The sequence below is a fragment of the Panthera leo genome, chromosome C1 (genome assembly GCF_018350215.1).
Source record: "Panthera leo isolate Ple1 chromosome C1, P.leo_Ple1_pat1.1, whole genome shotgun sequence".
In the NCBI taxonomy this organism is placed as follows: Eukaryota; Metazoa; Chordata; class Mammalia; order Carnivora; family Felidae; genus Panthera; species Panthera leo.
Genome location: NC_056686.1, coordinates 155,307,446 through 155,324,057, shown reverse-complemented (window position 1 = coordinate 155,324,057; position 16,612 = coordinate 155,307,446). Strand labels below are relative to the sequence as shown.

The 16,612-nt window shown below is 37.5% G+C and overlaps 1 protein-coding gene across 1 annotated transcript in view; it reads right to left on the bottom strand.

Annotated features, from left to right (window-relative positions):
* XIRP2 (xin actin binding repeat containing 2) overlaps window positions 1-16,612 on the bottom strand; it is a 375,441-nt gene that overhangs the window by 60,191 nt on the left and 298,638 nt on the right. The gene's annotated exons all lie outside the window — the stretch shown is intronic.

Genomic DNA, 16,612 nt, shown 5'->3' with positions numbered 1-16,612 from the left:
CTACATTATTCCATGTCTGCTTGAGTTGCTACCTTTTTGATACAACTTTTCCTCACTATTTTCTAAAGTACTCCTTTTTTATTCCCACTGCTTCATTACTGCTTTTCCTTTTCACAAACTCCCTGTGATTACCCATCTCCAAATCTCCTTTACGTGTGGCACGTTTACTAGTGGGCAGTACCTTTGTGAAGAGAATATCTTCCATCTTCTTTCTGGTTGTTTTGTTTGTTTGTTTGTTTGTTTTAGTTAGGCTAGAACTTGAAAAATGGCAAGCAAATGTAATCACTTCTTAACCACAGAGAGATAGTCATCAAAGTCAGTGTGTGATTAGCAGCAAATGTGTGTGCCTCTGAAAGGCAGTGCAGGAACAGACTAGTTAACATGTCCATCAGCACCTCTAAAACTGTCAGGACCTCCAGATTACACAAAGTGACTTCATTCTGAGGTCAGAGCAATTTGTTGGTAGATGGAGATGAGTCATGCATACTAGCTTAGAATCTGTCTTCCCTAAAATGGTCCACTTTTTTCTCTCATTGGTTTTGTAAAAATCCATATGAAGCTAGTTCATGTATACTGAACTGTTTTGTTGAGTTCCAAGTATGTTGAGGGCACTCAACAGGTCAAAAAACGAGCCACAGTAATATAATGGAGATGCTGAAACTTTACTAATTTGCAGCTCTGAGAAACATCCCGTGGTGTGCCCATCTTTAAGTGGTTTGTTTGTAGGAGGCAGAGGTAGGGAAGTTAATTATCTCCCGACTATGACTTTAAATCATTTCTGTGCTAGTTGCATTCTGGAACAGCCAGAGGTTTCTGGATCTGTTTTTAGGAATTCCCCGATACTTCGCCCTCTAACTCTCACCTCTCTTCTAAGGTTAGCATGTGACAAAGGATATTAAAAGAAAGCCCAAATCATCAAATTCTGACTCTCACCAATTTAGACAACTGATGCTGTGGCAGCTTTTCTCCTACTAATCACCCTTTTCCTTTGAGTAATAAAATATATTTAAGCCTTTGTCTTACAGAAATTTAGTCTCCAAATTTACACCAACTCTTTTCAATGACCTTAAGGAAGTCTTTGTTTAAAAGTGCTTTCTCTGCCTAAGTCTACAAACTACAGTATCCTTTGAAATGTTATTTTTTCTTTTAAAACTAATGGCCGATAGGCTTGATCAAAAAAGGGAAACCACACTAATTCTACGTACTTTCTTTACTGAACATTATTTGGAAAAGCTAAGCAGTCGAGGGAAAAGAGAAAATGCTTCAATAATGTAACATACTGCTTGGTGAATAACTGACTCCTCTGGAAATAAATTCTGTCTTTCAGAGCAGTGATGTTCTTAGAAAAATTCCACTTTCTAAGAAAATGAATACTTTCAAAACGATGTGGGCTTTAATCATTTAACCTTGGGTAAGATGACAAAAATGCTAATGTTCAGCAGAAATGTTATGAATCTGGGGCACCTGGGTGGCTCAGTAGGTTAAGTGTGCAACTTCGGCTCAGGTCATCATCTCAAAACTTGAGTTTGAGACTCACATCAGGCTCTGTGCTGACAGCTCAGAGCCTGGAGCCTGCTTTGGATTCTGTGTCTCTGTCTCTCTCTGCCCATCCCCCACTTGTGCTCTGTCTCTCTCTCTCAAAAATAAACATTAAAAAAAAAGAAATGTTATGAATCCATGTTTTTCTTACAAAAGCTATAGGTTCTACTAATGTGCTCTAAATTGAAAGGTAATTTGCCTCTTGTTCAAATGTTTGTATCGTAACAACTACTTTCTCATTACTGTCCCTATAATTGTAGGGGGCGCTAAAAATGCTCTATATATTTTGAACAGTCTTTTAAATATAGAACAGGGATGTTCATAAAGAGTAATAATTTTAATGTATCAAAACTTTGAATCAGTCGGGTCCTGGGTTATTCTGTCACCAACAATTAACGTGCCCTACATGCCCTTTGCATATAAATGTGGACAGTAACTTCAAAAGAAAAAGATGATGTCAGTTTCCTAATGATATGCAGGTACTAGGGACAGTCCAAAGAGGGGAAGTAATTTAATAGTCTGCCCTGCTTAAGATACACATGAAGTACATAGTTAGTCAGTCTCATCATCCCTTAATTTATTTATACTTATTTATCTTTAAAAATTTGGCATTGGCATTTGTTTCTTTTCCCTTAGAGTCAAAACCTAATCCTCTAAGTGCACCATAAGTGGAGGAACTCAATTTATGCTGCTTATTTCACTCTTGTTTTTAAAGGGTGAAGTGTAAAAATCACTCTTTAAATGTTATCCAGATTAAAACTTGCTCTTTTCTATGCACATTAAAACAGTAACAAAAAAAAAAAAAAAAAAAAAAAGACAGTAACATCTGTGAACAACAAAGAATTTAATTAAAACTTGCAAACAAAAGATTTCCTAGGCCAATGGTATTTTAGATCAAGTGTAAGAGAAGGTGAGAGGTGGGAAGTTGGGGGGAGTGAATTGTAAGAAGCAATTTTAAAATTATATATTGGGCCTCATTGTAAAATTCCATATGAAGCTTTAAATTGGATTAAGTTCCCCAGACTATTTCTTTTAGACACCAAAAGTCTTGGGCAGATGGACAAGTCATTTCAGCTTAGTGTGACCTGCCACTGTATTAGGACACCTCACCTGATAGGGAAGAACTCAGACTGTAAACTTAAGCAACTCCTTGCTTGTCAGCAATTGCTATTTTAAAAATTTTAGACATGTAACCACAACTGCAGGCCATCAACCACTGGCCAGGAGCTCAGCACCGGTTTCCATCTCTTAAGTCTTTTGTTTGCCTGCATAACCGTATCTACCATGATTTCAGTCAAAGTCTCTCTTAGCTTCATCAGTTTACAAAATGGCCATCACAAAGTGGCCAGAAATGCTCTTTATGTGCCCTTATTTGGGAGTAGGAGGAGTCTAAAGCATTTCTAAGAATGATCTGCTCGTGCTTTCCGTAATGATGAGTGGCAGAGCCTTTCCTAACATTCTTGCAGAAGTGGTTATTGCATTTTTATTATTATTTGGAACTAAAATTCCTAGATTCCCAAGACATAAATGGACAGTCGAGATGAAAACAGCTAACTGTTTGTTTTAACGTTTGACATCACAACGTATACACAGTGGATGACCATTAAGCATTTATCAAATGAATTTGTCTTGAAATAATAGTGCAAGATCCAGTGTCCATCTTTCGATAGTTCCTGTTGACAGATTTTGTTACTTTCTCTCTTTTACTTCTTTTTAAAGAGTAGAAAACAAGTTCCCAATTCTGCAACAGAAGATATTTAAGCAGCCTGGAGATGTGAAAGTTGGGATTACAGCTTCCAGGAGGGAACAAAAATAAACTTCTTGCCTGTGAACCCGTGAGTCTCCCACAATGAAATCCAGCTCATCACCAAAACTGCTCCTCAGGACACCGCATGAACAAGTGAAAATTAGAACTGCACAAGAATGTTTGCTTGGAAAGTAAAACCAGTCAACTTTGGGCTTTCTGCCAAATTCAATTTCTGCCAGGTATTCTTCTGTTATTACATATCTGCAGAAAGCAATTAGAAAAATATTATAGCTAAAAAATTCCAGATATATTTATGTCTCCATCGCAGTTCAGTCCGGAAGAAAAGAACTAGCCTTCTCAGGCCAGAGGGCTAAGAGCAGGATTACAGACAGAACACGCAGACACTGATGCACACTCACATTTTTCCTTGGAGGAACATCTAATCACAAGTGGTATCCTATTTGCTTTCTGAGATCTAGGAGAAGGACCTCAGTAGGTATTCAGGGTGTCCCAGTGCACTTCTGAGATGGAAGGTTGCCAAGAAAAGCAGATGTGACAGAAAGCCCTACGTCTCATTCACCAGCAGTGCAGGGCCTGAGGAAAACGTCATAAACCTCACCAAGCCTGACACTTGCCATTACAGAAAGTATCTCAGAAGGAGGAATTAAAAATGTTGATGCTTTGCAGCACGCTCTGCCTTATTCTTTATAAACTGAGCATGGAGTGGTGAGTAGCTTAGACCAGACGCATCTGCTCTATCATTTTCAGTCTCCTGAAAAATTCCTGACACCCAACCATATCTAGTTTCCTGGGCTCCATCCCCAGTCTTCTGTTTTTGTCTCACCACACACACTCCATCAGCTCTCAGCTTCATCTCTGTTACACCCAGGGCATATCTCTGGTGACTATCTAAGCCCTAATTTTATGTTGTTAAGCATTTTAAAATTCAACATAGCCCTTTTCTAAAAAGCATTACTCACAAACCTGTTTCTATTCTCAAATTTTCCAGATGTATATTAGAATAGAGAACATCTGGGGTTCTCGGGAATAATGGTAAATGTGATAAGGAGTCAATATTTATATATTATATATTATGTATTATATATTATATAATGAGAGAGGCATCCTGGGAATGGGAGTACAAATAATACATCAGGGGAAAATGTTGAATTGGCTTCTGGTGAGATAAATTTAGCTCAAGAATGTGGGGACAAATGAAACAGAGAGGGGTCAATGAAAACTCTACTGTTGCAGCTGACAATGGGGCCCCAGTTGAGTGGGCATCAGGTCTAAAGCATGTTTCTTTAAGCTCTTAGACCTATCCCTGAAGCCTGGATTCAGGAGCCCTTAACTCCAGGTATCCAACACTCCTGAGTTGTTCCTGGCCTTAGTTTGAAATGCAGGCATGATGTCTATCACAGGCTCCAATCCCACCTTGTTTCTAGTCCTCCTTACTTCTGACCTTGCCATTTCTTTTCCTATTTATAGCTTAGCTACATCCCTCAAATCTGATGCATTGCACCTTTCATTGGCTCGTGATCTTTTGCTTTCTTTTCAGCTATTGGATTCTTGTTGGCCTTTGCTGCTTCAGATTCCCTTTGTAAACAGTCTGGTCCCTACAGCCCCATCTTTCAGTGCCTTCCCCCTCAGTGAGTGTTCTCCTTCCATCTTTACTCAGACACTGCAAGTGGATCCAAGTTATAGAGAGATGAGGCAAAGAAAAGTAGAGAAGCTGAGGGGCAGGATGTGTTGAAGATAGGAAGATTATGCTGAGGGCCAAGATCAGTTTTAGTTGAAAACAGAGAAAACTGTGGTCTAAGAGAATATTTTGAGAGTCCAAGAACTAAGTCAAAGTAATGAAAAGGTCCAGTAAGTGGCTGTGAGCAGCTCTATCAGAAAGGAGACAGAGTCATTAGGGTTGAGGTAGTTGAAGAGTTCGATTTCTTGAAGTAATGTGATGTTGACATAAGAACAATAGGAAGGTTATTAGTTTCAAGTGTTGGAATTATTATAATAGAAAGAGGGCACTTAATAGCTTTCTACAACTCCAGAGAAGACAGAAATTTAATTTGAGCTGAAAAGTGCATCTCTGAAAGGTAAGGATGACTTTAACAACAGAACAACCTATTAAGTCAGGTAGATGATTTTCTCTCTGAAACAGTTTTTAGTGTGGTGTTTTTCTGAATGTTCAGCATCTAGGAAAACTTGGTACCGTATTTTCTTATCTTGCTCTCTGGGAAAGAGATAATGGTTATGTTATACTAGCCTCATATATTAAATAATAATAACAAAAACAACAGTAACAGCAAAGGCTTATACAACACTTACCATGTACCAGGCACTATTGTAGTCATTTTACAAATATTAATTTATTTAATCCTTAAAACAACCCTATGAAATAGATATTAATAGTGTCTCTATTTCAGATGAGGAAATAAGCACAAAGCTATTAAATAATTTGCCCAAAGCCACCCAGGTGGTAAGTATAAGAGCCAGAATTCAAACCCAGGCAGTCTGGTTCCAAGGTCTGTGTTCAACTAATTAGGGTTCACCTGACAGCATTTTCTGATTTCCCAATAAAGTGTTATGTGGGGTTCATTTGGAACCTCTTTTGGCCCTCAGAGATGGTGTTTTTGTGATTCTGGTAAACTGAGGGCACTGCATACATCTTAAGGATAATATACTAAGGAATATATTCCAGAGGTCTTTAATGGAAATGAGATTAAAAAAGAAGGAAGAGGAAAGGCAAAGAGAGAGAAGATATTGCATCACTTGAGAAATCTTTCTGATTTCAAGAACTATTCAGATTGATTAAAATGTAAAGATGATATCAAAAATGAAGTTTTACATATCAGCTCCTGGAACTTTTAACATAAATCTATCCAGGGGAGAAGAATCCTGTAGAAAATGTTTATGTTTATTATTATTATTGTTGTTGTTGTTGTCGTCGTAAGGATGTTTGACACTTTCTTGATACAAATGTTTACAAAATTTTGTGTCAGGTTCAATGTTATGCAAAGAGTAAAAAGAAATGTCATTTTGGATGATATTGTGGTTATTGGTTCTTGTCTGAAGACTACTCTTTATTTGAACATCCAAATGCACTTCAAGAATATGAAAGAAATGGAAGACAATATGGAGACACCAGTAACACCACACTTTATAAAAAATAATATATAGAGATAAATATGAGCATAATAGAACATAATGGAAAGAAATGGTAATAACGTACTATAATGACACAGTCAAGAAACTGGGGCCAATTGGGTTGAAATGGTGAGGTAAATGAAAAGAGGTGAACACTGAAGCCTGAGGTAATTTATTGCTTCTATTTAAAGGGTGGACTATTAGAAAGTATAAATAGTAGTTTGGGGTTGATAACTGCAATAGCCGGACTAGATCTTTTCAGGAAAAAAAATGTAACAAATACAAATACATGCCTTCCTTTCATATTTCATTTCTCTGATATTTTACAGAGGCAAAGTTGGGGCTGTTGTCCAGTTCTGGATGACAGATGGATGATGATGCATCCTGAAATTATTCCCACTCCAGAATGAGTCAGTGACTGAAGCAGGAATGTACTAATACAGTTACATTCCTAAAAATATATGATTTTGAGTGCTCTGGGACTCAGAGGGCTAGCATAGTTTCTCCTGAAGAAGGTGGGGCTGTAATGAGGTTCTGTTCCCACTCTGAGCATCTGGAAGGGTTCATAGGACAGAAGGAACTAAGCTGGCTGCTGATGGCCGTCACTTGCTCCTTTAGCATCCCTACCTCTAGCCCCTGTATTCTACCTGAAAACTGCTGCTGGGCTTTACCCTCAATAGCAAACCAGCAGACTTCCTCCCTGTAGCAGGGAAATATCTTGGGATCCAACAGAAGCAGAGGCAGTGAATTTTATAAAGAGCTTGTAGCTGTAATTGACAACCTTTAATCACGTGAAAAAACTCACTTTATTCTTGTCCCTTCCCAGAAATATTCCAACTTAGCAGTACAACCCTTGTGTGGAGAGTCAAAAATTCTAACTTCAAAAACAGATACATTAAAAGGTGACCCTTAGCTTTACAAAAAGTTTTTTCATTGTCTCCTTCAAGCTCTTATTTACCATTCCCTATGAACCTCGAATTATTTGACAAAAAGGCTTCCTGGCTAGATAAGGTAAAGCTGAGTTCTTATTATGACAGTACTGACTAAAAACAAACAAACAAAATTACCAGAAACAACATAGACAGTGATAAAGCACCTAGGAGGTTATAATATAATTCATCGGGAAATGGGACTCCACTTATCAAAATGTAACACACATAGCTAAAAAAAACCCAGCCACTTTATAATGTGAATTCTACCTACGTTTTATTTCAATGCAATTAACTTCCTATGAATTAAAAATTACATTAAATGATAATCAAACATTAGTTTACGTTAAGTCACATTCATTGAACTTTAAATGAAGAACACTGAGAACATGTTTGGAAATCATTTATAATGCTGGATTTTGCTTGTAAAATTAATGGTGATATGAATTTTTTTTTAGCTCTTCAATGTTGGTAACTACCACGTTAACACATTTAGAAATACACATGCTGATCTACTCAGATTCTTTAGGAAGATGCTATTGGATCTTGTACAAACAGAGATATTTCCCAAAATAGATTCTTTTAATATTATATTTATCTTAAATCATGTGTATGTCTAGAGCAATTTGGCAATTACTTACTTTTGAACCGCCAGATATATCTAAAGTGTTCAATTCACCAGGCAGCAGGATATATCCTGCATACAATTATAAGAATGTAGAAGACAGATCTACTTGAAGGTCTGCCAAAAAGAGCAGTGAAAAATCATGTGCCAATGACAAGACAGTGGGGGTGGGGGAAGAGTTCTTCTAACACAGAGGATGAGCAAACTTAAATGCTTAGTAAAATTAAAAAATAAAGCCATCATCATATTTTGAATTTTAACTAAATATGTGGACTAGGTCTCCTTTTACACAATTTTGCATAATTTTCTGAGAACAGGAAATGCAAAATAAAAAGCAACAAAAACCTACTGTTGGAAAAAAAGGACTTTATCAAGGTATACCTGGAAAGATATCCCACGTCATGGGGGTGGAGTGGGATTGGGTTGATGTTAATGGCATAAAGCTTTGTGGAATGACATACAGCATGAAATAAAAGTCAAAAGAGTTGGTTTCTAGTTCTCTGTGCTTAAGAAGAGTTTACTAATTAATGTTCCTTTGCCTCAGTTTTCTTATCTAGAACTTAAAAGTGTTAAACCAAATAGTCACTGAAGTTCTTTGTGTCCTCTGTGTAATAAATTCATTTTATTCTTGACAATATTTTAAGAAGTACAGCTACTCTACCAGGAATTTGGATTATCTACTGTACTGCTCACTGGCAGATTATTTTTATGCCATCATTTAGGCTCATAAAGAGTCATTAAATATAGCTACACCATCATCTGTTTTATCTAAAGAGATACAAGTAATCATTGCAGTTGCTGACTTTCAATGTTTTCAAGAAAATAAAATCTTTGCTTTTTTCCTTGTCTAATTGTTGTCCTTTGTGCTTTTACTGATTATACTGTACAAATAAAAAATACTCAGGTTAGTTTAATTTACAAGTGATGGATTCCAATGATTAGGAAAGTATATAGGATAAAAGTTTTACTCTGGAGTTCATAGGTAGCATTTCAAAGGAGAAGAGATTTTGTAGACATATGTGACATAATAAAAAATAAATGTTTAGTCTTTGTCCCTGGCTTCTAGCACACAGACCCTACAACTCTTGGAATCTCTTGGTTGGCAGTGTCTTTGGTATGCTAATGAATGATTCTGGGTCTTCTGTGGGGGTTGGGGGAAAGTAGAAATGAGTTCTGGATAGGAGCTGATTGCCAGAAAAACAACCTAGTGATTAGAGAGTTGGAACATTCAACCCCACTTCCCACCTTTGAGAAGGGGAGAAGGGCTAGAAATCAAATTTAACAACCAATAGCCAATTATTTAGTTAATCATCCTACACAATGACATCTTAATAAAATCCCTAAACAACAGAGTTTGGTGAGCTTCCAAGTGTGTGAATGTGTTGATAGGTATGGAGCCCAGAGAGAGTGTGGTGTTCTATGCCACTGTCTGCTGCCCCACTTTGCCCTACGCATCGCTTCTGTTTGGCTGTTCCTGGGTTAGTGGAGAAAGTGGGGGGCAATCTGGGGTCTGCTCTAACTCTGCAAGTTAGTATGAAAACTGATTTAAATTGTATACTGAGTTGGTTTTAGAGAATTGGAGAATTGGAGAATTGGTTGGTGTCAGAAAACACCACATATTTGTTGTCAGGAAAAAAACCAATACAATATCTACACAGTCCTATAAAGACCATGCATCTATATGGAATAAATCAGTGTTCTGCAAAAGTCGTTTCTGAATCAGAACAAGCTGAAGTTACCCACCACTCTGCAAGGGATGAGCCTGTAATTTGAATGAGGAAGTGTCTGTTTCAGAAGCAAAACAAACAATAAACAAATTACAACTTAATTAAGTTTCAAAGTGTAACTTTTGAATGCTTTCAGATAGGAGGTGGGAAGCAAATAAAAAGGACCACGTCATGTCAATTAAGTTCTGTCCCCCACAGATTGTTCAATCAAAGTTTTGGCATTACAATGCCAGGAACTTATTAAGTGTCTGCCCTGCTCTATAAATTACTGAATCTAGGCATGACTCCCAGCTAGGAAACAGGTCTTACAAAATGGTCTTAGTGTCCAGAGTTGTGTATCTGTATGAGGGAAAGACAGAAACAGAGAGAGAGAGAGGAGAGGAAATCGTTCCCAGTACCAAGCTTACTAGGAGAGTCTAACCCCAAATCATCTCATCATAAGTTATATTTTACCAAACAAGTAAAAAGAATACTGATGTGCATAAGTTGTTCAATTGTGGTAAATATGAGAGACAGAGCAGGGGAGCTGACTGAATAGTGACAGCTATCAGTGGTAGACAACTGTAAATGATCTATGAAATTTGTGGGCTTTTTACCAAAAATAAACCAGAGGAAAGGCAACCAACCCTTTCTTCCTCTGTAATTATAGAAGACTTGAGGCCTGGGATGACATTTTTGGATGAACATCTTTTGAAGCAAAGCTCTCTCTGTTCATTGGAGAATGAATGCCTACTTTTAATTTTCAGGTTGGTGAAGGAGGCTATATCTTAAAGATGCCCAACATCAGATGAAAGCAGAAACATTTGGTCCAAACTCCGGACTACAGTTTTCCCAAATGGCTGGCACTCTGCCAAATTTGCAGACATCCAAAATGCTGACTCTCAAAAATGGGACTTGTTGTTCATTTACATGTTAATACTAAGAAGGCCAAAACTCAAAGATGAGGCAGAGAAGTAGAGGAATATTTAAGCATAGAACTCAAGACTTCCTCATTTCTGATCCAATATTTTTGCCACTCAATGGTGATATCTTTAAAACTCCAGGGAGTTCCTGGGTGGCTCAGGTGGCAAGTGTCCGATTCGGCTCAGGTCATGATCTCACAGTTTGTGAGTTCGAGTCCCACATTGGGCTCTTTGCTGTTAGCACAGAACCTGCTTCAGAGCCTCTGTTCCCCTCTCTCTGCCCCTCTCCAGCCTGCAACCTCTCTCTCTCAAAAATAAACATTAAAAAAACCCCACTCAAAACAGGTGCTCTTTCATATTAAAAATCATGGCTTTGAATGTAGCTGAGGTAAATATTTTACTCCTTTGGCATTCTGCACATGAAATTTTCAAATAATTTAAACAACCTACAGCTCGTCAGTGACCAAATGGAGCTCTGGTAAAAATAAATATCTTTCAGTTCAGCACCAGCTGGCTATATTTAAACCCTGTATTATGTAATCTTAAAGTGTCCTTGCTTGTAGTTGGTGTCTTAAGATATTCTGTTATAATGCCTGTCCCAAATCACTTCAGTCTCTAACATCTAAACACTTAAGGCGCAACAGGACCAAATTAAAGTGTTCACAGGCAATCGAAGACAGAAAAAATCCATCTGAAACAGTATATAGGCCATGATGCCTTTAAAGTAAAATCTCAGTCTTCTCTCTTTAAGTTTGTAGTTACTATAATTAGGGCTGGCAGATCCAACTGGCAGTGCTTTCCTTAATTCTGCAAAACATCGAAGAACCTGATTCTTTAATCCTTACTCCTAGTAATACTCCCAAAGGAGATGAGACTAGCTGGGGCATGAAGTACAAAATCAAACTAACGCTGGAGAAAGAATAATTTTCAACCCATTCCTCTGAGCAAGCTGCAACAGTCGAAGATATTTTAAATTCTCCCTTCCCCTCACCAAATTCCAAGAAATACAGTTTATATTTTTTGGTATATTCATTGTGTATTTTACTAATTTATAGTCATAGAAGATACACTAATTTTTTCAGTTTTCTTTTTTAGCTATAAATTATAGTTTTCACTCATGACTTTTTAGTTTCAAGTTTGGCTCATTATTCCTCAACACTACATATGAAACATGCTAACTCTCTGGCAGAGAGTAATATATGAAGCCTTAAATTTAGCATTATAAAGTAATGTTAAATATTGTCATAAAAACAAAATACAACTGAATATTTTCTTTTATAACAAGTTCAATTTGACCTGTGGTCTTCACTGATCTGTAACATATTCCAACCCAGGAAGTGGGTATGTATCAACGACCATATTGCACATACCTTTGGTAATAGACTTAACCCCGAGTTCGTGAAAATGTCATATATCTTCACAGACGAGTTTCCTCCGTTGTTTCACATACAGCAAATTTCCCAGTCCCCTGAAAGCGGTCGGTGGAGTGGAGGCCGGCTCCACTGAAGGGTCTATCAAGCAAGTAGATGGGACGGCTGAATTTATTTTAGCCCCGTGTCTAAAGGATGCAACTTGGCACCTATTTTTAGGAACTGAGCTCTGTCTAGGTGGGGCCTGAGTCAACTACTCTTTTCAGAAGTGTGTCTCTGAGGGCACTCTGGCTCGCAGTGTCCTCGGTAATGTATGCATGGTTTTAACACATGTGCAGTCAATCAAACCCCCTTCCGCAGCCAAGGCCATCAAGCCAATTCTCAACTTTGAAACAAAGCCTAAACAATAATCAGCACCAATGAGGAAAAGGAGGGACTAAAGGCCTTGAATTACTCCCATTGGTTTAAATAATTTTAATCTTTCAAGAGGCAAGAATATGAAAATAAACCATGTAGAAAAAGTTCCAGTGTATTCTGGTGGAATTAGTGTCCTCGGGAAGAGGAAGCATTACTTTTATTTAGAAAAATGTTCTTCGATATGGAAAGTGTTTGCCTTTTGAGGTCTCATATGCAAGGCAAAACACTATTGTAGTGTTTGTATAAATAAAGAAAGTGCTCTTTTGGTTAAAAAAGTGAGGAAAGAAGGGGTAAGAAGACATTCTAGCTTAAAATCACTTGGCATGAGGAAGAACAGTCAGGGGAAGGAGTCACCTCACATGCTCCTGAGATAATAATATTGAATGTCCTTTGCTGCCGCCTTACTTACTCAGCATGACCTGACCTGGAAGAAAGTAGAAGTCACCAAGCATTGCTATTTGGCTCCATAATGCCAATACCTAATACTTCCGAAGTAAATATAAAATAACCAGCTTCCCCTATCTCTCTTCTATTATTTTCCTAGTGCAGTGTTAAGTGGGATATTAATGGCATCACAGCAAACCCAAAAAGAGAGGACGTTTCCCTTTGACTTAAGGAAAACATTTACATACTGTTTATTTTGTACAAAATGTTTACAAGTGAGCTATTTCTCATATTATTTACTAAGAAAAACCAGTATATACATTTTTCCATGTGCAATATTGATTTCTATTAAAAGTCAAGGAGTGATGTCCCAGCTAATTAACTCTAAGAAAAGCCTTCTAAAATGGTATCCCTGTATGCTCCACAAGATCCTTCAGGGCCAGGAGCCAGTACAGTCCAATTATTTTAGAGTTGTGCTGTCCAGTACGGTAGCCATTAGACGCATGTGGCCATTTAAATTTTAATTGATTAAAATTAAATAAAATTTAAAATTCAGCTTCTCATTGTGGCATTTTTTAAATGTTTATTTATTTATTTTGAGAGAGAGAGAGTGCAGGGGAGGGGCAGAGAGAGAGAATCCTATGCAGGCTCAGCACTGTCAATGCAGAGCCCGATGCAGAGCCTGAACCCACAAATGGCAAGATCACGACCTGAGCCGAAATCAAATCAAGAGTCGGAAGCTGAGCTGTCTGAGCCACCCAAGCACCCTGGCACTAGCCACATTTTAAGTACTCAGTTGCCATATGTGGTTAGTGACTGTGCATTAGTACCGATACAGCACATTTCCATTATTACAGAAAATCCTACAGACAATGCTGATTTAGAACACGGGATTTCAACACAGCTTTGGTGTTCACCAAACTCTTGACCTGGCAAGTTTCCTATGTTGTGTAAGCTTCACTTCACTTATCTGTGATTAAACATGACTAAGTTTATTTACTTTAAATGGTTGCTGTGGAGATTAAATAACATATATAAAATATTTACCTCAGTCTAAATCTAGGACAAAATATTTATTTTAAAGTGATTATTATTACTTTATCTCACTATATACTTAAAACGGCACTAGATCTAAAATCACAATAGTTCGACTTAAGTTATGAGGAGATGGAGCCTCCAATGTGTATACAGTCAACTTTACTCTTATATTTTCATATAGATGCTAGTGATGCTTATGGTGGTTTTATTCTTTCCAAATGCTGTTAATTCCGCAAAGACGTTACTTACAGCTTCCTCATTTTCCCTCCTTATTTCCAAACTACCTGCTTTCTCATTCCACTGAGTGACGTATTTTTTTCAATTGTTCTTTATATTTCACTTAAGATAACCTTTCTTCAAATTCCTTCTTTTAATCCTTTCAGCAAAGAAATATATTTGATTTAAATGCATGCACATAAATAAAATTATTTTTTCATATTTTTCTCATTATAATTTTCTAATGCTTATAATCACCCCAAAACACAATGATTATACATTGTTAAAAGAAAAAAAATAATGGATAAGAAAAGAAAACTTGGTGGAACATCATAAAATAGTTGGTAATGGAATAAGAGCAATAAATGTCAGATCTGGGGGTGCCTGGGTGGCTCAGTAAGTTCATCGTCCGACTCTTGATCTTGGCTCTGGTCATGATCTCACGGGTTATGGGATCAAACCCCACATCAGGCTCTGTGCTGACAGCTCTGAGCCTCCTTGGGATTCTCTCTCTCCCTCTCTCTCTCTGCCCCTCCCCTGCTTGCATGTGTGGTCTCTCTTCCTCAAAATAAATAAATTGAAAAAAAGATCTATAGTAGCATGCATAAATTAATTAACCTAAGATCAAGCAAAAATTTGCAGTTACAGAACTAAGTAGCTCTCATGCAATTTGGTTTATTCATTTTAGTCTGAAGACAATGAAAATATAAGCACATAGATTCATTTTTTTAAATGTTTTTAATGTTTATTTATTTTTGAGACAGACAGAGACAGAGCATGAACAGGGGGAGGGTCAGAGAGAGAGGGAGATACAGAAGCCAAAGCAGGCTTCAGGCTCTGAGCTGTCAGCACAGAGCCCGATGTGGGGCTCGAACTCGTGAACCGCAAGATCATGACCTGAGCCCAAGTTGGACACCCAACCGACCGAGCCACCCCGGTGCCCCTAAGCACTTAGATTCTTACTATTTATTATTTTAGTTGTTTCAGACACTGATTTTAATTCTTTGATAGCAATCTAATCAATTATTATGAAATTACTATGAAAGTAAGATGGATGAACATGTGGGTAGACAGATGAACAAATGGGGACAAACAGGGATGATGAGATAGATATATAGGCAGATAGATGAGATGTTGATAGACATCTAGATTCATAAGGTGATTCCTTGTCTCATAAATCTTAAAAAGTTGAAGTGGAAAATTTTCCTGCCTCTCCAATACACAAACACACTTTAAATTATCTTCACACTGCCTAGATACCTATACCTATTAAAACCTGTGTTGTACTCAACTGAAACCTACATAAGAATGTTGCTTCTAGTGAGATGGTGTAATTAGCATAAGACCAGTGCCCCCACTGAGAACGATTTAAAAAGCTGGATCAATTACAAAAAAAAATATGTATATGTGTAAGGCATCAGGAATCAGCCAAACAATAAGAACCAGAGGGAGTACAATTCAAGAAAGGCAAGAACCTTTCAAATGTGAGCTGTAGGAGGCTACCCCTGGAGGTTATTTGATGATTCTGGATGCAGCTAGAGGCTCAGAATCCATGCTCAGCTCAGGAAAAGCACTGCTGCTGGGCGGCAGGAAAACACAACTTTTGGCAGTCACACCGGACTGGAATGACAAAACTGGAGAGTAGTGGAACCTCAAATTCAGTTTTCTCCCCAAGACATTTGCTAAGTTCCAACATTTCACAAGATAGAAGTTACCATCATAAGCCCAAATACAGAGAAGTAAAATGGAATAGCCTACATTTTCATGATACTTTGGAAACAAGATCTTCTAGAACAAGACAGTTGAAAGTCCTCAAAGGAAAGAAGAAATGACTCTAAATAATCTGCAATAACTTCTTTGTCCCTGGAAGTGCTTAATAGCATGGACTTAGCTAGAGATGGAATGAGGATCCTGTTTCCACCCTAGAAGACAGGAGACAGATGAAACAGAAAAGATTTTGGAACCTGATCAGGCTTCGGGTGATAAAATTGGTGGCTTGACTACACTCAAACACTGCCAGTCTCCCCCTCAAGACATTTATCAAATTTTGAAGCTTCACAGGGTGTGAGGCTAAATACCCAGGCTGAAGACTTTTGAAAAGTAGAACAAATATAGGATGTGACAGATTCTCAATGAAATCCTAAATTAAGGTAGTCAGCCCCTTTTCCCCCTCCACTCTGTCTACCTAGCAGAGGAAAGGCTGAACCTCTCAGATGAAAATAATATCATCTGGAACTTTTTCATCTTTGTTTTTGAAAACACAGTGACTGATTTTCAATTAAAAAAAAATACTAGGCATGTGAAAAGACAGAACATTGCCACCAGTACCCGAGAGAATAAACCAGGGAAAAGATGTTGTAGCTATTTGAGTTAGCAGATAAGAACTTTAAAATAATAATGACAGACATATTTCAGAAACTATAGGAAATAACATACAAAGTATATGAAGCGGTGGAAAATTTTATAATAAGATTTAAATTACAAAATAATATAGAAATGGCCATTCTGGAATTTAAAAATACAATTAAGAGAAATTAATAACTCAGTGGAAAGTTTAACAGATTGGAGGCA